At 46.6% G+C, this 18850-nt stretch overlaps 1 pseudogene; it reads left to right on the forward strand.

Annotated features, from left to right (window-relative positions):
- Positions 1 to 12600: 12600 nt before the first annotated feature.
- Positions 12601 to 18325, forward strand: LOC123926526 (annotated as a pseudogene).
- Positions 18326 to 18850: the final 525 nt, after the last annotated feature.

An 18850-nucleotide genomic window follows, 5' to 3' on the forward strand; every position in this document is an offset into this window, starting at 1 on the left:
GGTAACCTTGTGTTAGGTTGGCCATCTGTGTGGGAGAAGAGAATTATGAATCCCTACAGGAGGCTAGTATAGCAGAGGCTGTGCAGTCTGGAAGAGCAGAGAGCCCTAGAAGTGACATGTGTGTGTGATGCCCACCATGTGACATGCCTTCACCCAAACCTCTTTCTGTCTTACTAGAACCTCTCACTGCCCAGCGTGGTTGCCTTCTTAGTCCCATGGCTGCCATAAACCTTCTGGAAAGAGAACAGCTTTCCAGTTGGAACATAAGTATTATTGGCTCTCCCGATGGCCTCCCTCCAGGTCCATGACTCATGCCTAGCTACCTTTGTCCTGAATGGCTCTCACTGATAGCTTGACCTACCTTTGCTCCTGTCAAGGCCACTCAGCACCCTTTAATATAAACAAAGAGTGTTCAATGACAGTTGCAAAAAGACTCACTAAAAATAGAGTCCAAGTCACTATTAGAAGGCTCCTCGTAAATAATTAGCTACTTTCAAAATCAAAGTCAACCCCCCCAAAGCCAAGGAAACTCCCTGACTGACAAATACACTAAGACAGCCACTTTGCAAGGAGACTCCTCCTCCACCACCACACATTGTCCCCTGCTCAACCTTCTGTAGAGACAGAAACTTAACAGACCTAACGCACTGCAGCTGCTAACACCTGAGGCTGAGAAGCTCCTCGGAAGGATGAGGCAGGAGGCTTCACCACTCAGATGGGTTTTGGAGACACCCCAATTGGCCACTGGGTCTCTCCTTGGTCTTTCACCCAAAATTTAGCTCACAGCCTTCATAAAATTACACATTAGCCCAAAGTAAATCTCAAAGATCTTCTCCACAAACATTGGTGGTAATGGTGATAACTAGCTCTTCTGCACAACCGGAAATAGGCACCATGTGTTCTCATTTATGGGATTTTGTCTGATGCATGCAGAAGTTTTAGAATTAAAGCTCTTTTTTTATGTCTGTCTGGATGTTTTTGTGTCTACACATATGTAATAGTTTCCTACCTTTGGATGATATTACAAAATTACACCATAAATTCCTTAAAAGGACCTCTATTTTAATTGCTATAATGATAAATAAACACATACAGATTGAACAGTTCTAAAAGTCCCAGAAATTTGGGAAATTTAACTTTTAATACTTTCATATGCTTTAAAAATATTCTTATACAAAGTGACTCAAGGATTTTCAAAATTAAAGTTTCCATAATTTGGGTAGGTCTTTAGCAATCAGGACTAGTTTGATATTGTTGGTTGCAACAGTGACATTTCTAGCATCACACATTTCTATTCTATGTGGGTATATTCTTCCCAAACTTACAAATGTTTCCTGATTAAATAAACCCGCCTGTGTTTACAGCTGTTTCAGACTATCAAAAATGTGAATTTTTCCTTAACCAAATTGAACCTTCTGACCAACATTTATTGGATATTTTAACAGTATTATTTCAACAGTGCTTACGATTTGTAGTATAAAAATAGTTTCCAAGCTCTTTACATAACTTAAAACCTTAAACTTATGCTAACCTGAGTTAATAGTTTTCTTTAGACACCCAGGTAACTTTTAAAGAAGAGAAAATACTGAAACTTAATTACTAAGCACAATTCTAATTCTATATGCTTTTTGTCTCTAATTATTTACATGGTAAAGACTGGGATAAGATTTCAGAATTGCATTCAGTCCAGATTCTTTCTCCTGGAGAGAACACTTCTGTTCTATAGAAAGCTCTGGACATATTTCCAAATAATTCATATGCCCCAACTACCTCCTCCTCTCATTCACTCACCTCCAAAGCCACAAGGGCACCTTTCTCCATCCTCACCATGAGAACCTAGGGGGGTCCTGATGGAGAAGGCCCCAAAATGGTGGCCCCCAGGATTTTCCCAATGAGTCACACCCAGCCTCCAGCCATTTGTGAGAAGTATCATGCAAGTCTCCCCATGAGTCTGTGGCTTCAATGTGCTTGCTACGGGCCTCAGGAGGCAGTCACAGGCTCAGATCCTGTCTCTCTGGATATGCCTGCCTCTCTAAATTTCAGGGTGGCAACTAGTCTTGAAGCCTTGGTTCTCTGAGAAGCCCAAGAAAAGCTACTGATTTCCAGTTTTTCCTGATTTTTCTTACTGTAAGTCTAAAAGTGATGACTTCTGGAAGTTGCTTCCCTTATACAACCATGTTATGTCTGTAATACTGAGAAGTGAACACAGGTACCACTGTTGACTACATATTTTATTCTGATTTCACCAGTGTCTTTGTCTCTCCCAGAATCCACATAAGGATAACACATAGAATTTAGTTATGTATCAGCTTAGTCATCCTCAATCTGTGATACTCCCACAGCCCTTTCTTCTTTTTCAAGACTTTCACATTTAAAGTTCTCTCATTTTGGATTTTTCTAATATTTTCTATTAATTAGGCTGGGGTTATGTTTAGGGGGAAGTATAGCACAATGGTGAGTCCCCTTTATATGCATCATATCAGGATGTACATGACAGAAGCTTGACTAATCACTGGGGATGTTAGCTTGATCACAGGGTTTAGATGGCACCTACCAGACTTCTCTGCTGAAAAGTTACACTTTCCCCTCAAATATCTATCAGCTAGAAACCAGTCACTAAATTCCGTGCACACTCAAGGGGAAGGGAATTAAACTCTAACTCTTGGTGGCAGGAATATCTGTATCTATATCATGAATAATTTTTCTGTTATTTATTTTTTCATATGGACTCATGGACATTTATTTTATTCTTTGGAATTTGATCCAACATGTGCTTGTTTGTGTCATTGCTCAATTTGTTAAAATTTCCTGGTTTCATCTTTGTTTGTGTTTATAACTTCTTTAGTCTGTGTCTGCCCTGAATAATGCTGCGTTCTTACTTCTCCCAGTGAGTGCCTGTCACTCTCTAGTTTTCATGTTGCTTCTTCTTCCTGTGACATCAGTTCTCTGCTGGGTTCACAGAAAGTAACGTATTTCCAACAATTCTTTCCAGCTCTCTATGTCTCTGAAGTCATTTATTAGACTGATATCTGTCAAAAACACTTTCCATTTATCCATAAAAATGTCTCCAAAAATCTCTGATAAATCATGATCCAAGAGCTCACATGAAAATAATGGATGTATAATTACAATATGATTCTGACTCACTGGTTCTGTGTGCTCTGAAATTTTCCGATCCAGGCTGGTGCCATTAGAGAAGATAAAAATAGATTACTTCTTCATGTCACTTCAGTTCTCTCCCTTCACGTCACTCCCATCTGTCCCTCACCTATATAACCCATTATGCACACAAGGCCCATGACTTGGTTTGTTCTATATCCATACTATCAATCATGCTCTTTGGCCTTACAGCAATAGACTCACTCCCGACTTTGTCTTCAGGAAAGAATGCAGTAAATTATCAAAAAGAGAAGGTTTACATTACTCTCATAAAGTGTAGTTAACAAGCAGGGAGGACGTTCATACAACACCCCCATCAATCAGTGCCTGTGCTGAGACATAACAGTAAGTGTCAATGGTAATAATAATAATAATAATAATAATAATAATAATTGAATAAATAAAGGCTTTTAAAATGGGTACACCTCCTAGGATCTTAGAAAGAAATGCAACATGAATTTAGGACTCAGAGAGTTTAAAGGTCAGAATAGGTCAGGAAGAGTAAAACTAATACCATTTCATAGATTTGAGCAATTGCTTTAGGAAAAATCCATTACATAATACACCTGTTAGATGCTGAGGAAGTAGTATGGAAAGGGACTATCTTGTCTGATAAAACACTATCAAAATGTATTCTGGAAAGGGATTCAAGATGGCAGCAAAGGAAGATCCTGAACTGATCTCCCATAAATATAAAAACATCAAATCTAGGGGCGCCTGGTTGGCTCAGTGGGTTAAGCCACTGCCTTCGGCTCAGGTCATGATCTCAGGGTCCTGGGATCGAGTCCCACATAGGGCTCTCTGCTCGGCAGCGAGCCTGCTTCCCTCTCTCTCTCTCTGCCTGCCTCTCTGTCTGCTTGTGGTCTCTCTCTGTCAAATAAATAAATTAAATCTTTAAAAAAAAATCAAATCTACAGCTACATACGGATCATTCCCTTGTGAAAAAGATCTGAAATCCTGATGAAAATCAATGGATAAAAGAATGTCATTGAGACAGGTAAGAAGGCAGAGATGTGGTCTTCACAAAAACCTCAAGCCCCAGAGCCCAGCACACAATAGGGAAGGGTCTCAGCAGTCTGGCCCTTCCTCTGGAAAAGTGAGGATTTGGTGCCTCATATCAGGCAGTCCAACCCTTGGGATCTGCACCAGAGAGATGAGTTCCCCAGAGATTCCTGGCTTAGAAAAACAAGGGATATGAGGGATCCAAAGTACTATAGGAAACTGAGGTTCTCCTTCTAAAGAGCTCATGTTTGGTCTCACTCATTCATCCTGGGATCCTGCTCAAAAGCACCACTTTTTAAAGTGCCTAGGCTGTATGGCAAGAAAATTCATTTGTTCATCTGAGGGTATCTGCCGAGGGGCAGGGGAGAGACAGGGGTCTCTCTGGAGACAAAGGCTCTGGCAGACACCATTTGTGTGTTCTCCACCTTCCCTGCTAGCCGAGGTAGGCACACTGTGACACAGCACCACCCTGTTGCCTCACAAGAAGGGTGAGGGCTCACAGTCGCAACATGGTCCCACCGCATTGCTGAGGCTAGAGAGAGTGGGTGGAAGCAGCAATTCTTCACTCCCACAAGGGCAGACTAGTGTGAACAGTCATGGCATTTCCCTGCCCCCAACCTCAGGCCTGGGATAGGACACTCTCTCACAGCACAGCTGAAATTGATGAGTGCATGCAGTCAAGGCATTTTCCTGTTCTCATTGTGAAGCCAGAGGGCGTGCCTTGTCCCCTGCACATACCAGCTTCCCTGCTAAAGCCAGTAGGCATGTGAAAACCACACAGGGGATGCCCCTTATTTGTATGGCTCTGGTGGCCAAGGGGGCTGGCATTCCTGAGCTCCAGGGATCTATAATAAATGTAAAGACACTTCTTGGCAAATCAGTACCCTCAGGACACTGCATAGACAGCAGGCCAAAACACAACCCCTGTCATCCTGTGAAAAAGCCTTTTTATTTACCCTGGAGCGTCAACATGAGGGGCAAGCTTCATGTCTCCCAGACATATAGAGGCTACAGAGGTGCTCCCAGGGAATGTAAGCAGGGAGAAACCATCCTTGCTCACCCCCTTTGCCTCAATACAGCTCTACCAAACATCCCAGAAAGGAGCTTATACACTTATCTGGAGCCCTGATTTTTGAAACTGTCACCAGGGACACATCCAGATGTCCCAATCTGGAGTCCAACTGGGATTGCAATTGTCACCACATAAGACTATATATATTTGCACACTTTAAAAGCTTCTGCCTGAGGGACACCTGGGTGGCTCAATGGATTAAAACCTCTGTCTTCAGCTCAGGTCATGGTCCTGGGGTCCTGGGATCAAGCCCCACATTGGGTTCTCTGCTTGGCGGGGAGCCTGCTTCTCCCTCTCTCTCTCTGCCTGCCTATCTGCCTACTTGTGATCTCTGACAGTCAAATGAATGAATAAAATCTTTAAAAAAAAGCTTCTGCCTGAGAGTCTGACTTCCAATCAGCCTAAAACGAAGTGTTAGATTAGATTCCTCTCCTTGGAACACTGACAGGTCTTGGGGACAGATCAGAAATAAATCAGACTGTTTATACGATCACAAAGGTTAGGAGACAACTAAAAACCAGGACAAGGGTAAGCTAGAAAGTTCATCTCCTACACATGGCAACTTTTCATCACTGGGAGAAGTAGTTGTTTTGCCAAATATATAGAAACACAGGAAATCAAGTAAAATGAGGAAATAGAAATATGTTCCAAATAAAAGAATAAGACAAAACTTCATAAAAACCTTAATGATATGGAGATAAGTAATCTACATGTAATGAACTTAATTTGATAGTCATAAATATGCCCATGGAACTTGGGGGAAGAATGGAAGAGCACAGGGAGAACTTCACCAGCAACGGGAAGTGTGTGAAAGAGCCAACCAGTAGTGACAGGGATGAAGAATAATATAATTAAACTGAAAACTACACTAGAGGTGTTCAGCATGAGACTGGATGAAACAGATGATAGAGTCTCTGAAGTGGAACACAAAGCTGCCCAAACAGAGCAACAAAAAGAAAAATGAGTTCAAAATGTTAAAGATAACTTAAGAAACTTAATGTGACATCAAGCAGGATAACACTCAAATTAAAGAGGCGCTAAAGGGAGAGGAGAAACAGAAAGGTGCAGAAAATTTATTTGAAAAAATCATGGGTGAAAACTTTCGTAACCTGGGGAAGAAAACACCACACTGGGATATTCAAATTAGAAAAACAAACAACTATGGACTCTGAAAAACAACCTGAGGGTTTTGAAGGGTCAGGGGTGGGAGGTTGGGGGAACAGGTGGTGGGTAATGGGGAGGGCACGTTTTGCATGGAGCACTGGGTGTTGTGCAAAAAGAATGAATACTGTTATGCTGAAAAAATAAATAAAATGGAAAAACAAACAAACAAACAAATAAAAAACACCTCAAAGACCCCAACACCAAGCCACATTATAATTTGAGTGTCAAAAATTAATGATAAAAACCAGCAGCAGAACAGCCATTTATTACATGCAGGGAAGTGTACCCAGTAGGCTACCAGCAGATTATTCAGCACACGTTTCACAGGCCAGAAGAGAGCAGGGTGACGTATTCAGAGTGCTGAGGGAGGCACCTCAGTAGCACAATTGGTTAAGTGTCCAACTTTTGGTTTCTGCTCAGGTCATGATGTCAGGGTTGTAGGATCCAGCCCCATCTTGGGCTCCCTGCTCAGTCTGCTTCAGTTTCTCTCTCTTTCATCCCTCTTACAAACAAATTGTTAGGGTCCGTGATCAAAGGAATGAGACTGATGCAAAGCGAAAGTCAAGCAAGCTTTATTTCGTGCCAAGCAATGAAAACCAAACCGACCAGTAGGGGCCATCTCTTACAAAGAGGTGAAGACGATGACCCTGATGAGGCTGCTCCCCAGACGAGGCCATTCTGAATGGCGCTGCTCCGGATGATGCCACTCCCCAGACAATGACCCCACAAGACCAACGACTACTCCAACGACTACCCCAATGACTACCCCAATGACTACTACTACTCCCCCATCCAGCCTCACAGACAAGCCTTTATAGGGGTGGTTGAGCCTGGCCCACACACAGGTGGACAATGAGATTGCAACACAGGGAAAACAGCACAGTCATGCTCAGTCAGCAATACGGGTGACCAATTGAATTTCAATTCACCACAGTAAATATATGTGCACCCCACTGATTGGATGTCTCCATCTGGCCTGGCCTGCCCCTATATCTGGGGTTTGCAAGTAAGGTCCTCTGGCTAACCAAGCCCTCATACAGGCCCTCACATTACCCCCTTTTCCTTGGAAATTAGTCAAATCCTTGACTTTTCAGCCAGTTCTATGTTCACCTGTTGTAAGGGGGTTATATTGAGCATGTAAGACTAACATTTTTATCACTCTAATTTTCTTTTGTACAAATGACATTAGGGCGTTTATAATGCAGGGGCCAAAAAGTAACAGTAGTGCACAGTCTGCTGATGATTTAGCCATTCAATGCTTTGTATAACCTTTTTCATTTTCCCTAATACTGTTCATCTAATTTCCTGCCTATACTTTACATAAACAGGTAACAATAAGAGCAACAATAAACTCACAGTTTTTTTTAGTCTTAGCTTTAGTCCACCATCAATGGGGTCCGTCGGCTGTGGCTTCCATCTCTGGGGGGCGTCCTCGTCCTCAGCTCATTTGACGTGACCCACATGAATCCAGGCCCTAATGCCTTCTACTTTTAATGTCATGGTGGTGGTCAGGATGACCGTAAATGGTCCCTTCAAGTGAGGCTTCAAGTTTCCCACTTGATAGCGACGTATCCAAACCAAGTCCCCAGGTTGGTAAGGATGTGGTTCCACCTCTGTCTCTGTCCCAGTGTGGGCAGTCCGGATCCCTGTGTGGCCTTTTTTTCTTTTTTAAGATTTTATTCATTTACTTGACAGACAGAGATCACAAGTAGACAGAGAGGCAGGCAGAGAGAGAGGAAGGGAAGCAGGCTCCATGCTGAGCAGAGAGCCCGATGTGGGGCTTGATCCCAGGACCCTGAGATCATGACCTGAGCTGAAGGCAGAGGCCTTAACCCACCGAGGCACCCAGGTGCCCCGCTGCGTGGGCTTTTTTAAAGACAGACTGTAATGCCTGAAGTGACTGGAGTACAGACTGATCAGTCATTTCTGCTAGGGCAACCTCTTGTAGCTGAGGACAGAGTGGGGGGGGTCTCCCAAACATTATTTAAAATGAGGTCACCTTATTTAAATACGGTGTACATCATGCCCTGATGAGGGGGAAAGGAAGGAGATCCACCAAATCACTGCCAGTCTCCAGAGTTAATTTTGTCAAGGTCTCTTTAAGAGTCCAGTTCATTCTCTCTACTCACCCGGAACTCTGGGGCCAGTAGGCACAATAAGGTTTGCAATTAGTGCCCACGGACTTGGCCAATGCCTGTGAGACTGAACTCACAAATGCAGGGCCATTGTCTGACTCGATTGCGAGAGGCAGCCCAAACCTAGGAATTATTTCTTCTAGTAGCTTTTTGGCTACCACTCCTGCAATATCATGTTTGGCAGAAAAAACCTCTAACCAGCCTGAAAAGGTATCTACAAAAACTAACATATACTTGTGCCCATATTTTCCAGGTTTCATTTCTGTAAAATCTATTTCCCAATAAATTCCTGGTTCCTTACCTCTTTCTCTTTTCCCTCTTCCCATTTTCGTTCTTCCCACATTAATTACCTGGCATTGAGCACATCTATCAACTACATCCTGAACCATATGCCCTAATTTAGAAACATGGAACTGCTTTCCTATAAGCTCCTTGAGTTTGTGTATCCCCAAATGAGTACCCTGATGTATCTGGTCTACTAACTTTTTGGCTAGTCTTTGAGGAAGAATTATTTTTCCTACTTCAGTCTTAACCCAGTCCCCTTCATAGTCCCGTTTAGCCCATTTCTGTAAATACTTTAAATCTTCTTCTGAATAGTTAGGTGTTTCTGGTAGAGCTGGAGCCGGGAGTGTAACCAGTTCTTGCACTGTTTATCGGGCTGCTTGCTTTGCAGCTTGATCTTGTGTTTTCCTTTTGAAATCAGATCACTTCCCTTTTGATGTCCCGGGGAATGCATAACGGCCACCTCTTTTGGGTCCCACATAGCCTGGAGGAGAGCCAATATTTCTCCTGTTTTTAATTCCTTTTCCTTCCGCTGTTAATAGGCCCCTTTCTTTATAAATAGCCCCATGTATATGGAGAGTAGCAAACGCGTACCTGCTGTCTGTATAGATGTTGGCGGTTTTACCTTTGGCTATCTGCAGTGACTTAGTGAGTGCAATCAGCTCCACTTTTTGTGCCGAAGTTCCAAGTGGCAGGGCTGCTGTTCTTAGTTTCTGCTCAGGAGAAACTACCAGAGCCCCTGCATACCTCTTTCCATTGACGATGTAGCTACTCCCCTCTGTGAACAGAGACATCTCAGCATCTGGGAGGGGAATGTCTCTGAATGCCGGCCTTATCCCTGAAACTTAGGTTAGGACCACCCCACAGTCATGCGGGTGGTCAGCTTGCTCCTCTGGCAGTAGCATGGCTGGATTTAGCACCGCTAGGGGCCAGCAGGTCACTCTTGGTTCATTGAGGAGGAGGGCCTCATACCCCATCACTCGGGCGTTCGTCATCCATCAGTCTGGTGGAGTCCGGAGAAGGCCCTCAATAGTGTGTGTGGTGGTTATGATGAGATTTTAACCCAAAGTCAATTTACTTGCATCCTTGACCAGGAGGGCCGTGGATGCAATTATGTGGAGGCAGGGGGGGAACCCAGCTGCTACTGGATCTAGTTTCTTGCTAAGATATGCTGCTGGCCTCTGCCAAGGCCCCAGAGTTTGAGTCAAATCTCCTTTGGCAACCCCTGCTTTCTCATCCACATAAACATGGAAGGGCTTGATAACATCTGTGATGACCAATGCTGGGGCACTCAGTAAGGCTGTTTCTAATTCCCAAAATGCTCCTTCAGCCTCAACTGTCCATTCTATCATAGTGATCCCCCCTTTTGCCAGTTGGTAGAAAGGTTGGGCAATCTCTGAAAACTGCAGTATCCAGAGCCTACAGTAACCCACCATCATAAGAAACTCCCTCACTTGTTGGGACGTGATGGGGCGGAGGTATTGGGTGATCACCTGTTTCCTGGACTCAGACAGTGAACACACTTCCTCGTGGAGATCAAATCCTAGATAAGTGGCATGGCTCTGACAGAGCTGTGCTTTCTTTGCTGACACACGATACCCTTTTTCCTGCAGAGTCTGTAAGAGAGCTCTTGTCACCAACAAACATGACTCATAGTCCTCAGCGGCTACTAGCAAGCCATCAACATACTGTGACAGAGTGACTACTGGGTTGGAGGTTCTGTACTCACACAAATCCTCATGTAGGGCCTCGTCAAAAATGGTGAGTGAATTCTTGAATCCTTGGGGAAAGTCTTGTCCTGGTGAGTTGGCCTTAAAACCCTTTCTTTGGGTTGGACCACTCAGAAACAAAAAGAGGCTGAGATTCCCTTGCTAAAGATATGCAGAAAAATGCATCCTTGATATCTAAGATGGTATACACAGTTCTTTTGGGGCCCAGGAGGGAGAGTAGGGTATAGGGGTTAGGAACCGTTGGGTGGATATCTTCAACCCATTTATTAACTTCCCACAAGTCCTGAACGGGCCGGTACTCCCCAGTCTCGGCCTTTTTGAAGGGCAGCAAAGGTGTGTTCCATGGAGATTTGCAAGGAATTAGGATCTCATCTCCTCGAGGGGGTTAATGTCTTTTATGATCCCTTCATTTGCTCCCTGGGGGAGGGGGTACTGCCAAATGTGAACAGCCATAAGCATCGCCTTTAATTGCACCACCACTGGAGGTTGTCCCCTGGCTAAGACTGGGGGCTTCCCTTCTGCCCAGACCTTGGGAATCTTGACCTGTAGGGTTTGGAGAAGGCTCCCCCCTTTGTCTCCTCTGGTTTTGAGGCTGGCTCTTAAAGGAGGTATTCATCTACTGCTGCCATAAGCACCTGTACAGTGGGTTGTCTCAAGGTTGCAGCCATGTCTCCTTGCGAGAACTGAATGTCAGCTCATAACTTGTGGAAATCTCTCCCATCAAGTTATATGGGGCATTAGGGAGGACCAAAAATCGATGTTTAACTACTCCTGAGGCCAAATTTAAAGTTCTTTCTGTTGTCCATTTATGTCTCTCTGTGCCATTTGCTCCTTGTACCCAGACTTCTTCTCCAGATAGTTTTCCCATAGGTTTAAGTAATGATGAAAATTGGGCTCCCTTGTCCACCAAAAAATCAATTGATTTACCCTCCACTTCCATTTTTACCCGAGGTTCGGGGAAAGACTCTGAACCATGGCCCCTTCAGTCTCTGGTGGCGAGCACTGCTGTTTCCTTTTGGGGCACTCCCTGGCCCAATATCCTTTTTCCTTACAGTTAGTGCACTGATCTGAATCTAAGTCTTCCTGCCTACCTTCTCTGTGCTTCGGCTTTTCCTTCCATTTACTATCCCCTACTTGTCTCCTCCCTACTTCATGTAATGCCAAAACCTTAACCATCTTTTGGTCTGTTTTTCATCCTCTTGTGCATCCCTGTTGTTAAACACCTTTTCTGCTATTCCCATTAATTCAGTCAGATTCTTCCCTTCAAATCCTTCAATTTTCTGAAGTTTCCTCCTTATATCTGGGGCTGACTGACTGGCAAACACAATATTCATTGCCCTCTGATTTTCGGGGGCCTCAGGGTCGATTGGGATATACATTTTATAGGCTTCAACAAGCCTTTCTAGGAAAGCTCCTGGAGTCAGATTCTTACCTTGAGCCAATGTACTAATTTTAGATAAATTTATGGGTCTCCATGAAGCTGCATGGAGGCCTCCCAGTAGAGCCTAGTGGTAGAAACGTAAGCTCTCCTTGCCTTCATTAGAGTTTGGATCCCAGTTGGGGGGTTCCCTCGGGCAGTAGTCCTCCATTCGCCAGGGATTGAAGTCCCTGCCAAATCTATCGCTTATCCCCTTATGGGTTTCTCGCATGATGCGATCCCTCTCTTCCGTGTTAAAGAGAGCCATACTATCCATCCATAAAAAATAATGAAATGGTGATGGTCACTGTAACATGGAGAACCTTGAGAGTACTATGTTAAATAAAATAAAAGAAAGACAAATACCATATGTTTTCACTTGTATGTAGAATTGAAAAAAAAAAGAAACTCAGATTCATAGATACAGAGAAGAGATTGGTGTTTGCTGAGGGGAGGAACTTGGAGGCCTGGGAGGGCGGAGGGATAGAGCTGCAGGGTAGGGGGAGGGGCTGCTTCTCTTCTGTCCCCTCACCCTCCCTCAGGAGCCCTTTGTGATGTGGGCGTGGGGCTTGTGTCTGCACCTCCACACCCAGGACTCAGTTGCCTGAGGGCAGCAGTGCGATTGGACACTAATGTCTGATGAGGAAAGAGATGGATAATTATCTCTTCCCCCAGGAATTTTTTTATTGATGGTTGGCTGAGCTCCAGTCCCACTATCTGGGCAGTTAATGCCATCCTTGCCTTCGTGTGTGGACTGGGGCTCTTCGTCTTCTTACTTTCCTATTTCCAGCCTGATCCATCCTCACCACCAGGCAAGAAACAGAGCAAGAGCAGGAAGGTAAGGAACCCTTGGCCCAGACCCGGCAGAGTGTGATTCTATCTTCTTTTCTATTATTCTTTCCACTTTTCTGAGTCACCGGAGAGACTCCTGAAATGGGAAAGAATAGAACGGGTATTCTCAGGAGAGAGTAGACCACCATCCATCCATAACAAGCCAGACTCAGCAGAGGTTAGAGGGACACGAGGATTTCTCCCTGAAGATCTCTCGCTGGAGTTCAGGTGTGGTGGAGGGGTCCAGGACAGTGTCTTGAACACAGTGACTGGTGGCCGACGACCAGATCTAAAAGCTGCCTCACTAGCGGAGGTCAGGCCCCTGGGCACCGGGTCAGGAGCCACTGTCCCAGGACAGGTGTTTCAGGTGAATGTTCCCCCTTCGGGCTGATTGAGTGCAGTACTGAGTCCAGGAGGTCCCAAGCAGCAGCTAGAGTGGGGATCTGGCCTTGGAAAGTGGGGTCCTATGTGAAAAAGTCCAGCTGCGCCACCAGGTCTGGGATTGTGTGTGTTTCTTGAGCAGAAGAACAGTGGCAAACTTCTCACATAGAATATCCTTCTGTACATTCTTCAAAGAAGGAAAACTGGAAATATTTGTATCCATTTTGAAAAGGAAATGAGTAAAACTAAAGAAAATCACAGTCCACAGCCTCCCTGTGTTCTCTTATCTCAGTACCAAGCGGAGCCATGGAGAAGGAGCAACAGAAGCCAGAAAAGCCAGACTCTGAAAGGTGAGCATCTGCCACACCCCTGCGGGCCCCAGTTACACTGTCCCCCCAACTCTGATGGGGCAGGCCCACTGTCTCCAGGACACCAGGGCCTGAACACATCCCTCAGGAAACAGAGCCCTGGGTGGGGGGCTCCAGGGAGGAAGAGGGGAAACTGGAAACTTCCCAGATTGTGCCCCAGAACAAAGCCCTGAGGGGTTGGAAACCGGTGTCACCCAGCAGGGGCCCCAGGGCCTAGACTGGGGGCAGAACCTCCCATTCCCTCTGTGGAAAAGCTGTTCAACTCCACTCAGATTCTTCTGTGAGGCCACATGGTACTTCCTCCTCCAGCAAGGTCATGAATGAGGAAGCACTTTGGAAAAGACAAAGACATGATCCACATCATGACCCCTGTAATCACCGTGTGGGCACGTGGCCTTGAACAGTGTTGTTTGGGGCTCGTGAGTCCAATTCCCCAAAGGTCTCCCCTAAAGGGACATTGTACACAGCCTCCTCTAAGACCACTGGGCCCCGCCTTCCACTGTGACCTGGTCTCCTGTTTCCAGTTTTCAGAGATTGCCTACATGATCTGGAAGAGGTTCAGGACCTGTTCTTCCTTCTGCAAAGGTAAAGAATCTGCCCTCTTCTTTCCTGGATGGGCCTCCCCAAGTCTATGGTGTGGACCCCGCACTGTGGGAAACGGCCTCTGGGGCTGTTTGGTGGTCTGGGAGGAGCCGTGGGACAGATTGTGACCAAAGCCCCGGGCTGAGGGACATCAGGAGCATTGTGACATGGGTGTGGGACATGGAAGGCCATGGGGTCCCCTCCCAGCCCCGGGCTGCTGCAGGGGCAGCTCACACCTCCAGTCTCCCACAGCCACCTGGCAAGGGTCTCTGACCAGGGGGGCTTTCACCAGTCCTTACGGCAAGCAGCCCCTGGGCAGGTGCGCCAAGGGGCGCCAGCTGGAGCCCGTCAGCCATGCAGGGAGCCTGTGGAAGACGCTGCTCCCACCGTGGCCTCATCACATGCTCATGCTCCACTGACAGGGCCCCCTCGGCCTCTGGCCTCCACCCTGCCATCAAGACCTCAAGAAGAGCAAACTAACTTAAAAAAAATCCTACCAGACACAGTGAGAAAGAATTTTCTTCCAGGTTAATTCCTACTGGGCCTCTCTCATTCCAGACATCTCAGGCCTTGGCTATGCCAGCTACCCCATTTTATCCTTTTCCTGGTGGTGGGAAAGTACCAAGTCCTTGTTCTTGCCTGGCACATTACAGCACAAGTGCCAGCAAGAACACATCTCCTGCCACCCACCAGATGCCTCATTCTGGGCTGGCCTTACTAACAGGCAGATAGAGACACATAACCCTTTGTTTGTCAATCTGGATGTCCAGAAGCTCCTTGAACTACTAATCAGCAAAAGGGTAGAACTGAAGAGTTGGAAGGAGAAAGAAAAATTTGGGTCAGTTTTCAAACAGTGGTGCCCAGACAACCACGTGAGTTTCTGGGGGACTCTGTGGAAACTGCTGGATGCTGAGCAGAACACCACCTCCCCGCCATCCTTCTGGAACATGAAAAACAAAGCATAGCCGCTGGCCCAACCTCAGCCGTTCTCATCTCCCAAGGTCTTGGAAGACCACTTGCAATGGAAACGCAGCCAGCTCTTCTGGAGTCTCCCCTCTCTGCACAGTGAGTCGCTGATGGCCACTGCCTTGTTCTCTACTCACTCTTCTCCACTACAGGTTCCCTCTGTTTTATTCAATGGGACCTCTAATTGCTTGCCAGTTCTAAACCAGGATCAAATATCTTCACAGTTTTCCCATGCCCCATCATTGCTCCACTGTGGGATCCAACCCCAACCCTCAACACTAAACTTGCCCCAGCCCCAGGTCGCCCTTGCACTATCTGTCCCAATAAGACCACCTTCTCTCCCATCCCAGAGGAGGAGCAGTGGAGTATCTTGTGCTGCATCCCAGAATAAGACACGATCCTTCATCCCAACTAAAATGCAACATCTGGAGTGGCCCTTGTTGCCAAAGCAACAAGGAAGGGGGAAGACTTTACCCACTATGGAGAAAAGATCTCCAAAATTCTTTAGCCAAGTCCCTCCCAAGCTTCTGGAGTACCACCAGGCCTCTCAGGCCCACAGATCAGGTTCCACCATTCAAGAGGACTTTGTCATCTTGAATATCCAGAAGCCACAGCTTCAGAGGAAGCTCAGCAGGGACAAACAGCAAAGCAGCTTGCCCCACAAGATTCAGCTGTCTCTGGAACTGAGGTGGCCTCAGGATGAATCCCTGTGGGTGAGTCATACACAGAAAGAGCAGGGTCTCTCAAGGCCCTTTGTGTTTAAAGACAAAAGCAGCCAGGCTACATGGAGGACCAGGTCCAGATACCACAGGAAGTATCAAGCAAGATTCCAACTAGAGAAGAACTTTGGTAAGTGTCTACGGCAGTGTCTGAAGAGGACACCAACAGGTCTCTCCAGGATCTCAGCTAGGTTCCCAGTGAAGGTTCTGGGAACCAACTCTGAGGAGTTTGGAAGACCCTTGATAAGGGCCTTGGAGGGTGATCCAGAAAAATACTTAGCCAGGGGCCCAGATAAGAAACATCTAGAAAAAACTTTAAAGGTTCATTTGCACAGGAAATTGGGACAGATCAGTAAAGGTCTGATCCTTGTGACTGTGTGTTGATCCTGGTTTGTGGCCAGCCATGCTTTTCCCAAGTCCCAACCCCACAAGGCTCTCAGAAATCTAGCACCCTTTAAGGATCGGAAGCCCTGTGTAAACACCTCCCATGAGCTGTCCTTCCTTTGTCCTAACATTCAGCCGAAGCTGGAAACACACATCATAAGTTTTCAAGTGAGGCGTAAGTGGGACCTACCTCTCCAAACTGTTGAGCCCACAGATCTCAAACTACGTGAAGCTCAACACTTGTCCTTTCCCCAGTCCCCCTTTCCGTGCTCAGCCACCTTTGTACCTGGGGCCCCCTCAAAAGCCCAATTTTCAAAGTTCTTGGGGAAACCACCTCAGCCCCATCCAGGAGAGAAGGGTATAACTGAAAAGTCTGATACCACTTCAGGGAGTTCCCTGCCTGTTACCTTACCCATATGCGAGCAAATCCAGCAGGCCCTGGGAGGGACTTCACCTGGTGATGGCCATCAGTCCTCAGAGACGTCTTTATTAAGACAGGAGGGCAGATCACCTTCTCAGGCCTCCATTCTCAGCCTCCGAAACAGAACTCTGTATAGCAAGACTGTTATGGGGGCCAAGAAAGACAACCTGGAACCAAGTCCAAGTTTAGCAATGGCCAGGAATGAGCTAAAAGAGGGGAGAGGGGGTCAGGCCTCACCAGACATGGTAGCAACACTGAGGATGAAGCTCAGGTCCCAAACTCCAAGGTCTGAGGGGGCCATAGAGGTGATGGAGGCCAAGAAGGCCCCTGATTGGAAAGTTGTCTTAAGACCCAGTGGGCTGGCCAACAAACTAGCCATTTATGTGGATCTGAAGAGATCAGGATATCCAGGTGCTAGGAAAAGCCCCTCACCATCTACAGTGTTGGTTGCTCAAGATCCAGAGGAGGTAAGCCTTAAAACAAAGGTTAGTAAGGTTGAGCTCCAAGAGAAGATAGAGTCAGAGAATCGGCCTAAAGACCATACCACTGGTGTGCTTCCTCAAGATTCTCCCAGTGATATCCTCCTTTCAGACTTTGCCACTTTTGTGCTTGTTGAAGACAGTGGCACCAGTGTGCTCCTGCCAGACTCTCACACTAATGCTGTCCTTGTTGCAGACAGCTTGACCACTCAAGAGTCACCATCCTGTTCCCAAACTGAGTGTGCCAATGGAGAGACACCAGCTTCCCCGGTGTCACATAACGTTAGCTCAAGTGGATTGAGCAATGAGGGTCAGCAAGAGCCCTGTGGACCAAAGGTTGAGGAACCAAGTGACAGCCAGAGCAACAATGAGAACACTGATGAGGGAAAGGACCAGAAGATACCCAAACCAGAAGAGAATGAAGACAGGTGTGCAGAACCGTTGGAAATCAGGGCTTCCCAAGCTAGTGAGATAGGCCACCCTCCCCAGGTCCGAGGATCAGGAGAGATCCTTGGGAGCAAACACCTCTGGCTCATGCCACCAGAAAAGGGACATGTTTTTCCAGAAAGCCACTTGAGACAAAGGATGAAAAATTTTCTGCAGTGCCTTAATCCCAATAAAAAAACCAAAGGACTGGAAGGCCCCCTTCAAAAAGGCAAGCCTGCACCGGCTCCTGCCCAGAGCTGGGTGCCAGTCAGAAGCAGATCAGTTATGGACAACAGGGCTGCCAAAACTCAGACGATTGTGACAGCTGTGGGACAAATGCTGGTGGAAAAATTGGGACTCCACCAAGGAATTCGGTCCTCAGAGATATATCAGCACAAGGAATTGCAGGCCTCAGTACACAGGCATTCTTGCCCCCACAGGGCTTTCGCCTCCACAGACCAGAAGAGAGTGATTGGAGGGATAGCCTCCAATCAGCAAGGTACCCCCAAAGGTCATAGCTGCCCTAGCAAGAGCCAGCTGACCAGAGACAGGAATGGTGAATGGGAAAGCCTCCCCAGGGACCTGGGGCCCCCAGGCAGACACAACCAGAACCAGCCGATGGTGGCAGGTATCTCAGGTCGACCTCATCATTATCCTACATGCAGTCTTCCAAAATATGTCTCAACTTATCAGGCAGAGAACGCTTCACACATTTTTGCTGGTCAGAAAGACTTCCTTCAAGAAAAAATCGAGTATATGCAAAGAAAGCCCATTTTTTCTCACATTAACACATCTTCTGTGTGCTAATGCCTTCCCCATGCCACAATTTTTATTGTTTCCCAAAAATATATGTTTGGTTTTTTTCTCATAAGTGGTGCTGGATTTTGTGTGTACCCTGCTTGGGGGGTGGGGTGGGGAGGATCAGGGTTTTCTCTCCCCGAGTGCCTGCTTTGGCTTCCCCAGAAGGAATGGGGCCTTGGAGGGCCAGTGACCTCGGAGTCCACCTCCACCCCCTTCCTCACACAACTTCCATTTCCACGACAAAGTGAACAAGACCCAGAATGGGACCTCGCTCTGCCCATCCTCTCCTGCTTTCCCTCCACCTGAAATTTTTGTAGCTGTAGGGAGGGTCTGCTGAGGCAGAAATCCTGCTCAGGCTCCAGGAAGACAGAGTCCTAGATCGGAGTGGGGCCCACAGTTGGGAGACACAAGGCTGGCCCTGAGGGCAGAGGTGAGAAGTCCTGCCCCCACCCCTGTCTCCTGTGGGGAGAAGAGGACGGCCACCCCAGGAGTCTTCTCTTCCCAGAGAATCCCATTTTAGCTCCACGCAGC

The sequence above is a fragment of the Meles meles genome, chromosome 16 (assembly GCF_922984935.1).
Source record: "Meles meles chromosome 16, mMelMel3.1 paternal haplotype, whole genome shotgun sequence".
Taxonomy (NCBI): Eukaryota; Metazoa; Chordata; class Mammalia; order Carnivora; family Mustelidae; genus Meles; species Meles meles.